The sequence below is a fragment of the Herpailurus yagouaroundi genome, unplaced genomic scaffold (assembly GCF_014898765.1).
Source record: "Herpailurus yagouaroundi ecotype Mexico unplaced genomic scaffold, PumYag 141, whole genome shotgun sequence".
NCBI lineage: Eukaryota > Metazoa > Chordata > Mammalia > Carnivora > Felidae > Herpailurus > Herpailurus yagouaroundi.
The window spans coordinates 71,908,320-71,925,515 of NW_024412396.1; the positions used below are offsets into that span (position 1 = coordinate 71,908,320).

General features: G+C 50.6%; 1 protein-coding gene and 1 long non-coding RNA gene across 12 annotated transcripts in view; one reads left to right on the top strand and one right to left on the bottom strand.

Annotated features, from left to right (window-relative positions):
• The window catches only part of WDR25 (WD repeat domain 25), a 140,712-nt gene that overhangs the window by 6,528 nt on the left and 116,988 nt on the right, over window positions 1-17,196 (top strand). The window lies entirely within an intron of this gene.
• LOC121032285 (uncharacterized) lies at window positions 14,458-15,786 on the bottom strand. Its single transcript, XR_005791180.1, has 2 exons — window positions 15,462-15,786; window positions 14,458-14,623 (listed from the first exon to the last, which is right to left on the bottom strand). It is a non-coding gene; the product is annotated as an uncharacterized LOC121032285 (long non-coding RNA).

The window sequence follows — 17,196 nt, forward strand, 5'->3', positions numbered from 1 at the left end:
CCTTCCGGTCCCCCCCCCCCCCCCCCCGATCACACGAGTCTATGAGACCTACACTTCTGAGATGGGACACGTGCCCAGGCACGTGTGTCTGCAGCCCCCTGTCTAATGCCAGGCGCATGGTGCAGTTTGTGGAGGGAGTGTGGCTACGGGTGGGCCACCTGAGGGGCACGGGCAGCCCCCTTCTAGGACCTTGGGGGGAGGGGGCGGTCTGGCAGATGTTTGGCAGCACGGGCTGGAGGAGGAGGCGGCTCATTAGGAGGTTGCTGTGGGCAGAGACGGGTGGAGGGATTTAGGGCAGCAGGTCCGGAGGATACCTGCCACCTGCCCGCCCACCCGAGGGGTCGTATCTGCTGATGGGAGGGGTGGGCTTGGAGTCCTGTGGGGACCGGTCTGTATGTGGCATCCGCGAGGGGCCCCGTGGGCCCCGCTTGGATCGCTTTTGCCCAAGTTGAGGTTTTCTAAGCAGAGGCATCCCCACTCTAGTTTTTAAATGGAACGCGTCTGAGTGAAACCATTGATTTGGGCTGTTTTGTTTGTTCTGTCGTGTAGTGAGTGTTTGTGGACTAGATGAGTGTGCCAGGTTCTGTGCACTGGGGATGTTCTGTCCCGTTCCCCGCCCCGCCCCCTGTGGGGGACGCCGTGTCAGCCAACCAGCTGTGACACCTCGTGACCAGAAGGGGGCGCAGTTGGCCCAGCTTGGGAAGCTGCTCAGGCGCCCGGGCCCAGGGACTGCGGTAGAAAAGCCTTGCTTGGGGTGATTCACGGAGACCTGGGTCCGGGCCGTTTGCTGCGGAACTGCCCTTGGCGGGGCCAGTGCGGTTGCCGTCATGGCTGCTGGAGTCGGTGCCTCTTCTTCCCCTCTTCTTCGTGTGGGTCTTGAAAAAGCAGGGCTTTTAAAAGCCGTACATGCAAATGGGCAGGCCAGGATCCTCTCTGCTTTAAGACATTTGACAGCGTCCAGTGACAGAGTTATTTGGCAAACTGATTTTGAGCAACTTGTTAGCGTGACGAATGTGTGGCAGGGGCTGGAGGAGCCGGCACGGGAAAACCGACTGGGGACCAGGTGCAGGCAGGGCTGGAACCCGAGAAGGGAGTCGTCTGTCGCGTGCAGCTGGTGTGCAGCCCCAGGCAGGATGGTGTTCTCCCCACCCCTAGTGTCGGGGCTGCGTGGCGCGGTCGACCTTGGGGGCCCACGGGGTGGAGGGGGTGTGGATGCCGAGTGTCGAGTGGGAACGGGGCTGTGGGCGCAGGGGGGAGTCCTGGCTTCTTACGGCCCGGTCCCGGGTGGAGAGCGGACGGGAGGTGCGGTGGGGAAAGGGTTAGAAGAGGTGCTGTGACGGGGTACGCCCCAGCTCTGTGCTCCCTTCCTAGGGTGCCTTTCGTCTTTCGGTTCATGTCTGCCAGAGCCCCCCTGCATCAGGAAGGAGGGAAGAGCTTGGGGGCCGGGGTCACAGCACTTCGGTTTGAATCCTGCTGCCGCTGACTGGCTCCGTGATCTTGGGCAAGTTACTTTTCCGAACCTCAGCCGACGTAATGCAAAGTGGAGACAAGATAATTCTGTGTGCCTCGCTGGCTTTTTGTGAAGAAAAGATGAACTCCGGACGTGAGCTCTGTGGGGCGGCGCCTGGCACATCATAGTAGGCACTTGCCGCGTGCTGCCGAGTTTGCTCCCCCCCGGGAGTCTTGTCCCTTCCTTACCGCGTCGTGGCGTCTCTTTCTGCCTGTGTAGCCATGAACCAGATCTGCTACACCTCGTAGATTTTAAGCTTCTTGAACGTGGGAACCGTGCCAGACCCATTTATATATTATCTTTAGCACCTGGCACAGAGTTTTGTACATGTTAAGTGATCAGTGAAGACTGAAAACATTTTTCTTGGATTTTATTTCCAGCCTTTGGGGAAGGATTTTCTCTGAAGTGCATAGATTTTATTCGCCACTAGGGGGCACAGTAAGACTTAATATAAGCTCACTCAAGCTTCTAGAATGTGAAAGAATCCTTGATTCAAGGTAACATTTACTGAAATATGACTTCTTTTCTGATCAAGAGAAAAACAACACAATCCATCTGATTAATCTAAAGAGCGTGGAGTGCTACAGTTCCTTCGTCTCCTTAAAATGTAGCTTTGGAATTCATAAATTTCAATTGGGTACATTACAGTGGAAAGATCCTTATTTTAATATGTTCTAAATGTTCTGTGAGCTGTAAAATATGCTTATATTGGTTTTGAAAAATTTACAGCTGGAGAAATTAAGTAAAATAAAACAATGACTCATAACTCCGCACGGATGCTCTGTTTTCTTTCCTGATGATCCCTTCCTGCCCTTGTATGTAGCATGCATCTGTTTCTCACAGTTGTAATCCCAGCACGGATACCCTTTTATATACTCTTTTCATTTCCCTGTGTCCTCATTTGGCTCGACACGTTTGAATACCCACCGCACGTAAAGGTAGAATTGAGACTTTGAAGCCCTTGGAAGAAGTACAGACATGGCCTGCTGCAGCTGAACACAGGCAGCCCCCACTGTCGGCCCCGTACGCGGAGCCCTCTGCTAGGCACCGGATGAATTCTCAAAGGCCCATGACATGTTTCCTGCTTCCAGGGACCACCGTCCACGCATCAAAATCCTGGAGTTCTGAAGCACAGAAGGATTTTAAGTAAAATGTATGAATTAGGTGTTCGTTTGTTTTACAAAATGGTTTGCTTTAGGAATTCTTTCGATAACAGGCTTCCCTATGATAGTTAAACCTTTCCATTTCGGATCACAAACGTAATGAAAGCTTATTGTGAAAAACTTTGAAGGTGCAGAGAACATGAGGAGCGAAGGCAAACACAGCAACCGTGGCTGATCCTAACCCCGAGCTGGCGCCTCATTGGCACTGGGGGCCTCTCCTGGTCTGGACCCCCACGTTCCCGTGGGTTTACAGAGCTGGGCTCACTGCACACTATGTGCCGGTTTGATTCTGCCCCCGCCCACCACCATCCTTTGTGCTGTTTGTAAGGGGCATTGTCCTGCCTTATTCAAAACTTTCCCCAAACGTATTTTCAGGACCGTCTCCGATCCCAGACTTTGCTTTGTCATATCTGTGTTGTTTTCCATCATGACTTGCTTTAGTTTTTGAAATGGTCAATACTGCCGTGAACATGGCTATACACAGGTGTCGTCTTTTCTGCTGCCTTAATGTAGTTAAGATGGGCTTTGATTTATACCCAGGCTTGCGCTAATTAATAAGGGCTTTCGTGTGGTGAGCGGAGCCTGAATAGATGGGCACACCTTGGGCACTATTGTTACAAGAGACTCCTGGGTTCCTGTTCCCTATCTGGTGCTTGGTAGCTGGGTGACTTTGGGAAAAATCACCTTGCCTCTCTGATTCCCCCATTTTCTCACTGGTAAATGGGTAGAATGGCTGCTGGTTAGGGTTGTTGCTATGTAGAAGAGATGAGGAGATACAGCTCGGTGCCTAGCATATGGGAGGGACTGAAGAAACAGTTTCCTGACTCCCCTGGTCCTTTATTGATCAATTAGGGAAAAAAGAAAAAGAAAAAAGAAAAAAGATGAGTCACTCAGAATTCTCCAACTTAATGTAACTCTTGCGTTTGTGAATCTTTTAATGGTCTGTCTATAGATACATGTTTTTCCAAGCGTTTCAATGTCAGTACTCCTGAGACAGATACTTTTTTTTAAAAAAAAATTTTTTTTCAACGTTTATTTATTTTTGGGACAGAGAGAGACAGAGCATGAACGGGGGAGGGGCAGAGAGAGAGGGAGACACAGAATCGGAAACAGACTCCAGGCTCTGAGCCATCAGCCCAGAGCCCGACACGGGGCTCGAACTCCCGGACCGCGAGATCGTGACCTGGCTGAAGTCGGACGCTTAACCGACTGCGCCACCCAGGCGCCCCGAGACAGGTACTTTTAAAACTCAAAAAGTTTTTGGGTTTGTTTGTACCAAGCTGTTTACCTCCTCCCTTTTCTTTAAAAAAATTTTTTTTTTAAATGTTTTATTTATTTTTGAGTCAGAGAGACACAGAGCATGAGCAGGGGAGGGGCAGAGAGTAGAGGGAGACGCAGAATCTGAAGCAGGCTCCAGGCTCCCAGCTGTCAGCACAGAGGCCGACGTGGGGCTTGAACCCGCGAACCGTGACATCATGACCTGAGCCGAAGTCAGATGTTTAACCGACTAAACCACCCAGGCGCCCTGTACCTACTCCCTTTTCTTGAACTGCACATTTGGAAAGCATATACCGGAGGGCTGGCTCCGTGTCTCTGAACTGATCACGTTTAAAATGTGATCGAAGAAAGTGAATCGGGCAGCGGTCTGCCCGCTCTCGGAGCGTGTTGTGTCTGGGCGTCCAGCAGCACTGGGAGGAGTGGTTTCACACCTGAAGAGGCCCAGGGGTGAGTCTGGGGGCAAGGAGGAGGCACCCACCGAGGTCGGCACCAGGCTCAGATGGGTCTCAGGCCCCCTTCCCATATGCGTGTGAAGGAAAGGATTTTGTTCTGGAGGCTGAAGGCTCAGGTTGGGGTCTCACTGTGCTGCGCGCCAGCTCTGTGGCCTCTGGCAGTGAGTGCCATTGAGGGGCCGGAGGGAGCTCACCATCCCTGAGTTCTCGTCATCTGCTAGGAATGGTTCCCGACTCTCCAGCTCCTCTTCGCACAGACCTATGAAGCAAGGGCTGGTCTTACTCCCACTTTCCAGACAAGGGAGCTGAGGCCCGGAGAGGTGAAGGGATTTGTCCGTGGTCACACAGCTGGCAAAGTGCAGAAACAACGTGGGAAGCTGTCAGAGCAAAAGCACTCTGAGTCTTTTGCCTCTGAGAAGAGAGGGTGGGAAGGCACAGCCCCTTGTCCACGTGGTGCCCAGGCTCTGTCCCAGCTTGAAAGTCTTGTGGTTCTGTTAAGGGACATAAGGAGAAGAGATGATTTCCACAGTGGTTTGGATTTGCATTTTTATGTATTACAGGATCCCGTTGATTTCTCATTGTTAGCGGATCTGATTATATTAGGGTATCTTAGATGTGCTTTGTAGAAAGTAATACATCTCAGACTCAAAGACAAGGAATTTATGGATTCGAGTGCCAGAGTGAAGGTTTATTTCAGTTTTGAAAGAATTATTCTTGATGGATTTTACAAAATGAGGTGGAGAAATGATTTGATGTGCAGAGTGAGGAGTCGTGGGGCATTATGCAGATGATTGGCAATTTATTCCAAGCACGAGGCAAACCTATTGGAAATGAGAGCCGCACAGCTGGGGAGGAGGGTTGGGCTGTGGTGGTGGGCGTTTGGTATTTGGGGAGTGAATGATTAACAGTGCACTGAGGGTAATTAGGCGAAGGCGAGGAGAGAATGGGCGGTGCGTGTGCGTGCGCGTGTGTCTGTGTGCAGAGCTCATCTGGGTCCGTCTTCGTTTGACAGGGGCCCAGAGAGGGGAACACACTGGTCCCGGGGCGCACGGTGAGGTCAGGTGGTCATGTGGACTTGGAGCCTCGTGTAGGAAGTGTTCCGATGCTTCTCTCTCTGGACACCGTTTGCTCCTCTCCCTTCCCACCTTTTGTGTATTTTCGGTCCGGGGAAAGTTCATGATCATCTCCGTCGTCCCAGGGGTGGGAGTGAGGGCCTCAGGCTGGCCGACAGCGGGGCTGCCGAGCCTCTGGGAATTGCTGTGAGATCCTGAGCTGGAACCTTCTCTTCGTGGGAAGTGAAGGTTGTTGTGTTTTTTTTTTTTTTTTTTGACACTCCTCTCCCCCATATGAAAGCTGCAACGTTTCCGAGGCCAACACATGAGACAAGCTTTCTCCTTGCAGAAAAAACCCTGGGTTGCAGGAGGAATAAGCAAAGGAGACTGTGGCAGAACCCAAACTGTGTCGTCTGCTCTTTGAAAACTTCATTCCGTTGAACTTTAACAGTTCACTGTACCCGGGGCAGGGCCGTGTGCCTGCCAGATGCTGACAGGGAGAAAACAGTGCCGTGTGAAGGTGCAGACTCTGTCCTCAGGGAACCAGCCTCATCCAGTCTCATCCGGTGTCATTAAGGGAAGAATAGAGCAATTTGGGAAAATGCTTTTAACGTAATTGAAAAATGCAGATTGCAAAATTGGCCCGGTTAGGAATTGAGACAGTCTAGTAAATTATTTCTTGCTGCTTTTAAAACCTGGACACAGAAGACTCTTAAAGGCACCCATCTAGTGCCCAGTGATGGCTTTGTCCTCTTGATTAAAAAAAAAAAAAAAAAAAGTTATTTTAGATTGAACTTAGTTTTATCGTAAAAGTAGTCAAGTTTTGGGAAAAAGTCCAAAAAAAGTAGAAATGAAAAATGTAGTTGTAGGTCCTCCACTCAAGCATAACAACTGTGAATGTTTTGTAAGCAGCTTTTCCTTTCAGCATTTTTTTTCCCATGAGCATCGGCTGGTTTTAATTATACTGTAGGTACTTTGTTTTTGTAAGCAGCATTTAAAAATTACGTGACGGTTATTCCCCCCCTGCAAACTGCTAGTATTTTTACCCCTTAAAAGGAGGGGTGGGTAAGTCAGTCCAGCCTCCCAGCCTTTCCTCTCAGCTTCTGCTGTCTCTGCTCAGGCATCTCTTCCAGACGGAGACCCCCGAATGGGGGCAGTGGGGTGGGGTGCAGGGGCGAGGGCACCGGGGTATGGTCAGAAGTACATGTGAGGGAGGCCAGTGGTGTCAGCCCAGGACCCCGGAAGCCTGCCTTCACACAGCCTCCCTCCAGCAGGCTTCCTCAGGTTTCTCGACGGGACAAGATCAGAGAGAACACGCCTCAAGTCCCTCCCCACGTGCTGTGACCCAGGCTGAAAAGCAGGAGGACCAGATGGCCGTAGGCACCTGGCAACAAAGTGGCCCTGGCCGGGGCTCCTGGTGCTACTTTCAGGCCCGTCTTCCCTCACTCGGGGTGAGGCATCAGAGGCATCAGGGACACCCCCCCCCCATGGAACTTGGGCCACAGAGAGACGGCCGTACCCCTGGGCTGCCTGTCAAGGGCTTCAACCTGGGGACTCTGATTATTTGGGTGGTCTGGGTGTCCCTGGATGTATAGCGCTTCTACTAGCTTTCTTTTCTTTCTAGTTTTTGATCTCTCTGCCTTTTTCTGTTTTGTTTTTCTGGGAGATTTCCTCCACCTTCTCTTTCAATCCTTTTTTTTTTCCTTTTTGTATTTCTGCTGTCATATACTTAAACTGTTTTTTTACTGAAGTATAACTTATATTCAGGAAAGTGTTCTATTCTGATCTATCATATTTTTACATTCCAAGAGCTGTTTCTCGTTTTCTGAATGTTCCTTTTTTTAAAGAAGCTGTCATTTTTTTTTTTTTATTGCATATTTACAAGGTCTTTTCTTAGCTCTTGGAGTTCTTTGAAAGTTTTGCTGTGTTTTCGAAAATGTTTCTGCCCCTTGTCACCTCCTTTTCTCTTTTGTTTTGGTGTCTGTGTTTCATGTGCGGGACATTCTGCCCCTCATTCTTGTTCAGGAAGGAGGCCCGGAAACACCGGTCTGATCAGAGGCTCGGTTTGTGTGCGTGTGTGTGTGTGCACGCACACGCACACGCACACTCACGTGGATGGGGCCTGTCCACAGGGAGGTTGCCGCAGGGTGATGAGCCGGCCGGTGCTTGGGACAGGACCCCCACGTGGGAACCCCTCTAGGTGTTTTGAGTAGCCTGGTCAGTATCCCAGACGTGACTCTTCACGCCCCCGGCTACCCCCGTTCCAGCACCTGAGCGGGAAGAGGGCTGGGGTCTCTGTGCGTGCTGTGCAGACGTCCTGCTGTCTGTGGTGGCTTCGGGCTGCCTTTTCCACTCCTGTCTCACGCACACCTTTTCCTCCGAGTGCACGGATCTACTTTGTTCTTTTTAGTGGCTACATGGCCTTCCGTTCGTGACACACGCCATCATTTATGTGTAAATGTGACCGTGTCTTCTTCCCCTTGACAGCGGTGGAATTATTAACTTTTTTAAACGTTCACTAATCGGGCGGTGTCTTGTGTGAGAACCAAATGAATCCATTTACGTTGCAGCTCCTTCAGAAGCGAGCCGGCACCTAGTTAATGCTAAATAAGTGTCTGTGGCCCTGGGTCTTGTCCATCAATCTCCTGCAGTCGTAGTATTTCTCTTATCTGTCAGTTTACCTAGAACAGTATTGACCTGTCATCATATCCATACCCCCTACGGTGTGTTGTTTGATGTTGAGTTTTGGTGTTTCATTATTATTATTATCATTATTTACAGAGAAAACCTGACTTTTTTTTTGTGGTCAAGTCCACGGACCTTTCCCTTTGTAATTGTCCTGTGGTTTTAGAGCGTGGCATGTCTTCCGCCATCATCTCGAGATCTGATAAATAGTCACCTATATTTGACCTTCGTCTAGCAGTGATTAGCTTGAGCCAGTTTCAATTCTCGTCATCTCTTCCAGGCTTTCTGTGGGTCCGGGGCAGGCGGTGCCCGCCGTGATGAATGTGTGCTCAGTGCCAGGGATCAATTGGTATATTAAGAAGCAGCCCTGCTTTGTGACGCTCCCCCACACTGATGCTGGCTACTAATGATTTAAAACGACCTTCTTCCCATCCAGCTTATTCCGCAGGGCACGGGTGCACCACGGCCGCCCCAACCTTTCCTCAAAAATGAAATGTTGTTTTTGACCATGAAAGAAATACATGTATGCTATGGAAAAAACAGGAAGGTATAAAGGAAAAAATTGTCCATTATCTCCGCACCCAGAGGCAACGACTGTAGACTTTTGGTGTATTTCCATCCAGTCTTTGAAAATAAAAGGCAACGTGGTTGAGTTCCAACTATCCGTGTAATTTTAAACCCTTCTTTCCCCCCACGTACTGCTGCAGCCGGGTTTTAATGCCATGACTCATTGCGGTGGTTTCCAGTGTGGTCTGTGAGCCCCTCGGGGGTCTTCGGGGTCCTTTCATGGGGTCCAGGGGGGTGAAAATTGTTTTCGTAATAGCACCTAGAAGTTGTTTGCCGTTTCCACTCTCGCCCTCTCATGAGCGTACATGGAGTTTTCCAGAGGCTACGGGACGTGTGCTGTTACAATAGATTAAATACGGAAGCGGCTCTGCGAGCCCAGCTGTCTTGTATTAAGCCAGCCATTAAGGAGATTGCAGAAACGTCAAGAGTGCCTTCTCACTGAATTTTGTTTTTTGTCTTGGAAAATATAATTATCTTTCATAAAACATGTTATTTATGTTGACATGTAATGGGCTTCCTAGCGTCACGTTTACATAAGTTAATATTTTTAAGTGTTCTCAGTTTTGATTTCAAATATGCTAAATACAGATGGAAAATAACCCTCATAAACAGCAGCTTTTTGGAGTCCCCGCTAACTTTAGAGAGTGTAAAACGGTCCAAGCAGACGCCTTGAATAGCACGGTTTTATCTGCGTCTGTAATTTCATTTTAGGTGGCTGTACGTATTGCTAATAACAGTGTCACGCCGCGGCTCTGGGGGATGTGCGTCACTGCCTCCTCCTGCTTGGTTAGATTTACAAACGGTGTGACCAAGACATGATCCAGGAGCCCCCTAGCCTCCCTTGCCTGGCCGCGGGCCCCCCCCCTTCCCTCTGCCCTCCCTTCTCCCCTCCGTGAAGGTGATTTGATAGCATTCCAAAACGACGGCAGCGAGTCTCCCAATTCCAACATACACCTCAATTGTGATCATCCTTTTAACACGCTCCCACCAATTTCTGGTCCGTATGGCCTTGTGTTTTTCACAGAGCGCGCACACACTTTCGCAGCCTGCTTCTCCCACGTCACATTCTCTCCCAGCCTCTCCCGCCGCAGCGCCACCAGCCGCCTCTGTGTCTTTGCAGGGCCGTCAATTTGTGCTGGTTCCATGATGCTCTATCGAGTTGATTAACTGTAATTTACTTAGCCGTCCTTGGACACTTAGGTGGTTTCTAATTTTTGCTATTATAGATAATGGTGAAGTGGTTATCTTCATGCATGAAATCCTTTTCTGTTGGATTATTTCTTTCGGATTCATTCCCAGAAGTAGGACTGCTGGGTCAAAGGCTCGTACGTTTTCATGGGTCCAGATACGTCTCCCGTCAGATTGCTTTCCAAAAGGATTATGCCAATTTGCACTGTCACTGCAAAGCCTGCGTAATAACCGACTCTTCTGCTTAACTATCATGCCTAGAATTTTCCCTTGGAGCCCCGAAGGGGCAAAGGCCCTTCTCTAAGTGAATGTGATCTATAATTATTTAGACTAACACCAAAATTGCTTTCGGAACATTTTTAACCTGCTGAGTTTAGAATTCTAATTCGCATACAAGCCAGCATTAACAGTATCACAAGGAGCAATTTCTCTCCCTGCTCACAGTGTGTTTACACAGCCCGACGACTGCGGGGAAAACTGAAGAGCTTTTATAAACACAAGTGGTCTCTTTCTGAACTAGTTGAAGTGTTATTTTGAAAGGTACAGAAACACAAATTAAAACACATTTTCATTGTAACCTTTGGTTAGAAAAGTTGTTTGTTTTCGTCCTGGTCTCTTTCCATGTTCTTTGCTCTCATTTAAGTGTGTTTGAAATGTCCTGGCTCCTTGGAGTCTTGCCACGATGCCGTCAGCCTGGTGACAGGGACAGGCGGGGGAGCACGGTGGCCGTCCTCAGGTGCCGGCGGGGCTGCGGTAGGAAGAGGAATGGGTTGTACTCTGGTTCGTTCCTAGCGCAAAAGCAGAACTAATGGTGGAAACTGCGGGGGAAGAGGTTGGCGTTGTGTGAGGAAGAACTTTCCAGAACTCAGGACTGGTCCCCCTGGGGAGCGGATTCCTTGGGAAGGGGTGAGGATGGAAGGGTTCAGCGCAGGTGGGAGCCCACGTTGCCCGTGGGCCGGGAAGTAGATGCAAGCAGGGGTCAGGGACTCTAAGGGCCCTCCTGGGATGATGTGCGCCCTGGCGGCTGTTTGCTGCCCCGGACAGAGCCCCGAGCCCGGCCCGGAATCCGGGGGCTGGAGCCTGACCCGGTGCCACGCTCGGTGCGCCGTGGGCACTCGGATGAGGTAGGCACGTCGCCTCCCTGAGCTCTCTGGGCTTTCCACGTTCTCATCTGTGAAATAATTACCTCACAGGGCTGAAGGGATCAGACGAGGTTAGACGTGTGAAGCCACCGTGTAGACTATAAAAGCCCTTACAGATGGAAGGTGTTATCAAGAACTTCAAGCCAGGGTTTATTCTATAATTGCCTCCTAGGCCAAGTTCTTAAGCACGGGAGGCTTGCAATGCAGTGTGCCTCCGGTAACCTTGATTCGTTGAACAAGTGATCTGGTGCACGCCCTGGACGTCAGCAGGCCCGTCAAGGAACTTGGGCTCTTCGAGATGTGGCTTCCTGTTTTGCGGCTCCGCAGTGTGATGTTGGCTCCTGGTGGCTGGGACGGTAGACTTGGACTGCTGTGTGGCCAGCGAATCCCTCGGGCCTTGTGTTAGGCTGTGTGTGTGTGTGTGTGTGTGTGTGTGTGTGTGTGCGCGCGCGCGCGAGCGGTGAGGGCCCCAGAGTTCAGGTGCCACAGAGTTTGTGAGAGAGATGGCCCTTGGAGTCTGTGCCAGGAGACTTGGTGTCTCTGCTTCTGTCTTCATTTGGTCGTCCGTTGGTCCAGTCATTGATGAAATGCTGGGCTGTGTACAGGCTCTGGGCTCAGAGGGCACCGGCCATACCCTTGCTGGCAAGAAAGCTAACGGGGGCCAGGCGTGGAAACAGACCAGGGCGTAAAAATGTGACAGGCCCTCCAGGGGCCATCTGTGATGGGTCTGGGCACGCAGTGGGGAGTAGGGTGGGTCTGTTGGGGTCAGGGCACAAGGGGAAGGGGAAGGTTGAGCTGGGTCTCGGAAGGTGAGGAGTTGAGTAACCAGCTGGGTGGGGAGGCTAGCCCTGTGCTGCATGACGGCCATGCTGCAGGGAGGGTCCCGTGCCGGCAGGTCTGGGCAGTGTTGGTGTCCACTGAAGGGAGCCAGGCTGGTCCTGTTGTGGGCTGTAGGCCTGCACAGTCGGGGGCCACGCCAGGGCTTTGTGCCTCATTTACTCACAGCGGGGGCACAGGACAGTCCCCCTGTGGGCCTGAGCCCCGGCCCCTTCCTTCTGACTGTGGCTCTGTGTAAGTTACAGAAGTCTTGGGACCTTTGTTTCTGCATCAGTAAGTGGGGATAATGATAGCATCCACCTCACTTGTCTGAGGTTTAAACAAGGAAAATCGTGGGGAACTCTTTGGAGGGTACTAGGCACGTAGCGAGCCCTTCATCATGTAAGCTGACAGCAGCAGTGGCAGTGGCCTCCTCGTGCCCGGTTTACAGACGAGAAAAACTGAGTACCAGAGAGGGACATTGAGGGACATGTAGCTCCTGAACACAGAGCTGGTGTTTGAACTCACTCTTTTCTGCCTCTGTGTTCTGGGGCGGTTCTGTGTCAGCTTCCTGCTTGGGAGTTCCGGAAGGTAGTCATGTGAATGTGGGCAAGGTCGTTAATCTTTTGGAGTCTTAATTAGTTCACCTACAAAATGGGAAGAACTCCCATATAAGTTCCACGATGCAGGGACGTTGTTCTCCTGATTGTTGTATCTCGAGTTCCTGGAGGAGAGCTGAACACATAGTAGGTGCTTAAAAACACTTGTGCATGAATGAATAACCCCTACTCAGTCTACCATACTCCTGTGGGCCTCCGTGAACCTCAGGCTATGGGCAGTCTCGGGGCTGGTCTTGCCTGCGTGCCGTGGCCCTTCCCTTGCGGGAAGCATCCCTGGGTGGTGGTGGTGGTGGGGGGGGGTGGCAGGCTTTGGAGGGGGGCTTTGAGGACTGTAACCGGGAGCTAAATCAAAGTGGTGATTACTCCCAGTCTGCTGAACTGCGTGCGTTTATACTCCCAGGTAATGGGCTTGGTCGCTCCTTGCAGCTCATGTGTTTATTTATTGTTTATTTATAAATCATAAATCCAGAAAGGATTTGAGGAGGCTTACAATAAAAGATGCGAATACAGTAAAGCTGTTAAAACAAAACAGACCATGGAAAGCCACCCTGAAAAGAGAAGGAGACACATCAGTCAAGATCAGAGCTGACCACGTTTCGGGGCTGGCGCCTCCCATCTCGCCCTGCACGTTCTCGCAGCTCTGGGGCAGGGGTGAAGGGAATGAAGCCGGCACGAGTGGCTCTGTGTGGGGACATGGGCCAGCTGGACGGTGCTCAGAGGAAGGCAGCTTCCTTCAGGGCTTCAGATCCCGGGATGAGCTCTGAGGGCCAGAGGGGAGGCTGGGGCGGGGTAGGGGGAGTGCATTTCTTTAGAAGCCAGCCTGGGGGGCAGTGAGGTGCAGCCAGGGCTGTGGGCCCCTGGACCACACTGCCTGGCCGCTTTTCTGCAGTTCAGTTTTTCTCCTGCCAAACGGCAACAGTAATACTTACCCAGCTCAAAGAGTTCAAAGAGCCCTTGTAAGGATTACACGCGGCAGTGTTTGACCTGTGGGACCCGGCACTTGGAAGGTGCAGTTGTGAATCTGCCCTGTATGGGCTGTGGTTCCTGCGGTGAATGTTGTCCTGGGTGGAGGGCTTGGCTCCTTCACTTGGGCTTCCACGTTCGGAGGAGGGGCGCTGGATGGGGGGACAGGATGGCATGTCCCTGCATTGCCCTCGGCTCGGTCCATACTGACGCTGTCCACACTGAGCGTGGACTGTTCATTATTGCTTAAAAACACTTGCGAAGTTCGAGGCGAAGGGAACATACTTTTTAATTATTTCCCTACTTGTCTCTGGCACTGCTGTTGTCAAGGAGACCAAAACCTTGGAAAAGCTTTTCAGCCTCCCGGTCGGAAGAGGATACTTGCACAGCGCTTATGTCTGTGGAAATGGACCTGTCGTTCTGTAACAAAATCTGCTCTTGAAAGGACTGGCTTCCTTCACTTCTTACAGATAGAACCTTTTGGCCTTTTAACACAAGATGCAAGGTTGTTATCAGTATTTCCTCTCTGAAAAGAACTGCCTGCATTCTTGCCCCATAGTATTTCATTCATTCGGCATCTGATGCAAGAGTTGGGTGCTGGGGATGGGGTGGGGTACAGAGATGAGTAGGGTGTCTCACCCTTCCTTGAACGACTCTGGGACTCTGGGAAGAAGGAGCAGGTAGACAAATACACTGTAGCATCATACCTGCTCTGGTGGAGTGGAGGATGAAATGCCACGGGGCGCAAAGGACAGCCCCAGCGAGGGGCAGCGCCAGCGAGAGTTACAGGGAGTCTCGGGGGATGGGTAGAAATGGTTCAGTAGCAAGGAAATGGAAGAGCATTTTGGGTAGAGGGAACAGACTAGGTGAAGGCTGGAGGGTGCGGAGGAATGTGCTGCCAGCAGCTGACTGCAAGGCGGTTAGGTGAGGTGCTGGGTTGGACACGTAAAACAAGGGAGCAAGACTGGAGGAGACTTGGGAGGCGGGAAGTCGGGAGTGTGGAGTGTGACGGGGTCGTGTCTGTTTTTGCACAGGTGCGCAGGGCCCTTGCTCCGTGATGCTCCGTGATGCGTGGAGGCTCGTCTCCTTGTGGCTTCGCTTCACTCGGAAGGGACACTGCTAACACGCTTTGAGTGTAGCATTGCACTTCTTTAGGACAGTTAAGCCCTGTCGAGGGCATTGGTTTTCTATGAGAAAGAAATAAGTCATTGTTAGAAAAACAGGAGTCTTGCTTTTAGGCAGCCCTTGTTATTTTCCTTTTAAAACTTTGGGAAATAATTGTAGGCGTACAGAAGGGTTGTAAAATTCAGAGAGTTTCTGTATATTTGTCACTCCCCTTCCCCTCCATCTTACATAACCCTGGTACGTTTGTCAAAACTAAGAAATCAGTGTCAGTGTAACTGTCAACTGTAGAGTTTTTCAGATTTCACCAGTTTCCCCACTAATGTCCCTTTTCTCTTTCAGGATCCAACCCAGGGTCTAACTTTGCGTTTAGGGCTCTTGTTACTTTTGTTGTTAATGGTTTTGGGTCGGGGTGAGGGGCAGGGGCAGGGAGCCGACTGAATCTCTGCCCCGCTGAATCCTGAGCAAGGCCCGCAGAGGCTTTTCACCTCGGTGAGGCTCACTGTGCTCCCTTCCCACGGGCCAGTGGTGCTCTAGTGATCACAGATCTCCATGCCTGCTCGTTTTCTTCCTGTTTTCCTTCCAGATTGAAACCAGCCAGACCTGTGGGCTCATGTTGACCTTAGTGAGGGCTTAGAGAGTGACCTTAGTGTGTGTTAAGGCACTGACTGGGAGTGACATGTGACATTTAGTGAAGGAAATGAGAACATTCTTTGAGTGCAGGTAGACGCACAGCCTCAGACAGAAGTCCCTACTTTCCTTTGGTCCCTGTGTCGCACTCCTCCCTGCCTCTCCCTCTCTCCTCCTTTCTTTACCTTTTCTATCCTGCCTTCTCTGGCCTTCCACTGCGCCCCCCCCCCCGGCGTTGCCCCTTTGCCCCCCCCGCTTCACCCCCCCCCCCACCTTGTGCAGCTTCCATGCCCTTCCTCCTTTCGTTTCCCCGAGACAGGCCAGTGAAGCTGTTGCCACGGAAACAAGCCCAGCAGAAGCTCTGCTCTGCTTTCTGGATGCTTCTAACGATGGTGACGCAGATACTGTTGAGTTCTAGAATCAGCTAAGCCCTAGCCTGTGGCCTCTGGAGTCCCTTCATTTTCCAAAGGCCAGACTGGTGCCCCAGCTCATAATTCTGTCCAGTAGATGGTCATTTTTGATTTGGAAACTTCAAAATTTGAGTAATCCATTTTCCTGTTGCTCCAGAGGACCGGTTGCAACCACTATGAAAAATATTCAGCTGACTTTACTTATATTAGCAGAGGGAGAGCACTGCACAGCGCAAGGTGCTGGTGCCGTGGGTTCCGCGAGTAACTAAAGTTTCAGGTGGGAGGTGGGTCTACACATTTGCTCAGTTCTAGGGATGGATGACTGATTGCTTTTCAGGGATGTTGGGGAACAGAGCAAATAGAATCGGGGCCTTAGAAAATCTTCAGATACTGAGTTTCACTCAACAAATGTTCGGGGAGGACTTGAGGGTCCCAGCCCAGGGAGGGGTCCGTCCTGGAGCCACAGGGCTCTGTGTGTGTGTGTGTGTTTGTGTGTGTGTGTGTGTGTGTGTGTGTGTGTGTGTGTGTGTGTGTGTCGGGCAGCCTGTGCTTTACCAGAGTAGCTGACACTCCCTGACGTTTGTCAGAGTGATCAGTGAGCCCGGTTCTTCGGCACAACTGCGTGCCCGCATGTGAAGTAGGCTTTCTGGGCCCCTTGGAGAGCTCTTGGCTTCTGGACCCTCGTGGAGCCGGTTTATGGCGGCAGCAGCCCTGTTCCTTTCTGTTTGTTCAGGGTTTGACTTAGGTTCGGCTTGTTGGCATTAGCTCGGATTTGGAATCTTGCCATTCAGCCAACACCAGCTAATAGCCCAGCGGGGAAGAGTTAGTTCGTGGATTATGTTTAAGTTAGTACTTATTCCCAAAGGTAACTTTGCTTAATAAAAACCTTAAGCCTTTATTACTGTGCTTATGGGTATCCTGGCTCCAGGGTGTGAAAATAAGACTTGTAAAATCCAACTGTTATTTGTGGAAATGCAAAAACATTTTCATTAATAGAGGGTGTGATAAAAGGCAAAGGTTCGTTCTGTCTGTGCCTAAATGGTCTTTCTGCACTTGGGTCTTTTTATTTTCATACTCATTTCGGGCTTATTTAAGTATCGCCTGTTCAGTAGTGAATTTTAAAGGAAGGAAGCTTTGGTGTGTGAATAACTTCACCACTACCCACAATGTTTCCAGTCAGTCGCTGTGACTTAAGTTGATAATGGACCCCACACAGCAGTCACTAATGGATGATAATCTGGAGTGTTTTTGTTATTGTTGTTTTTATTTTAGAAGAAAGGTTTGAAATTAGCATAGTAAATCTCTGTGGGATCTTTGCAAATAAAAGAATATTCACGTTAAAAACAACTTTCAGGAAAGATGTATGGTAATGAATAAAACATCAGTGAGTGAAAATAAGCGTGTTTAATTATTCAAGTAGAAGTAGTAATTTAAACTAATTATTGCTTGCGGATTTCATAATTCAGTTTTTGTCTCGCAGTAATATTTCCTCTGGGCCTCCGGGGCGCGTCGGCGGCTTGCTGGAGCAGGCGGGGCCTCTCCCTGGCCCCCGGCGGCCGGCCGAGGCCTCTGCTGCACGGAGCTGCCTCTGCCGGGCC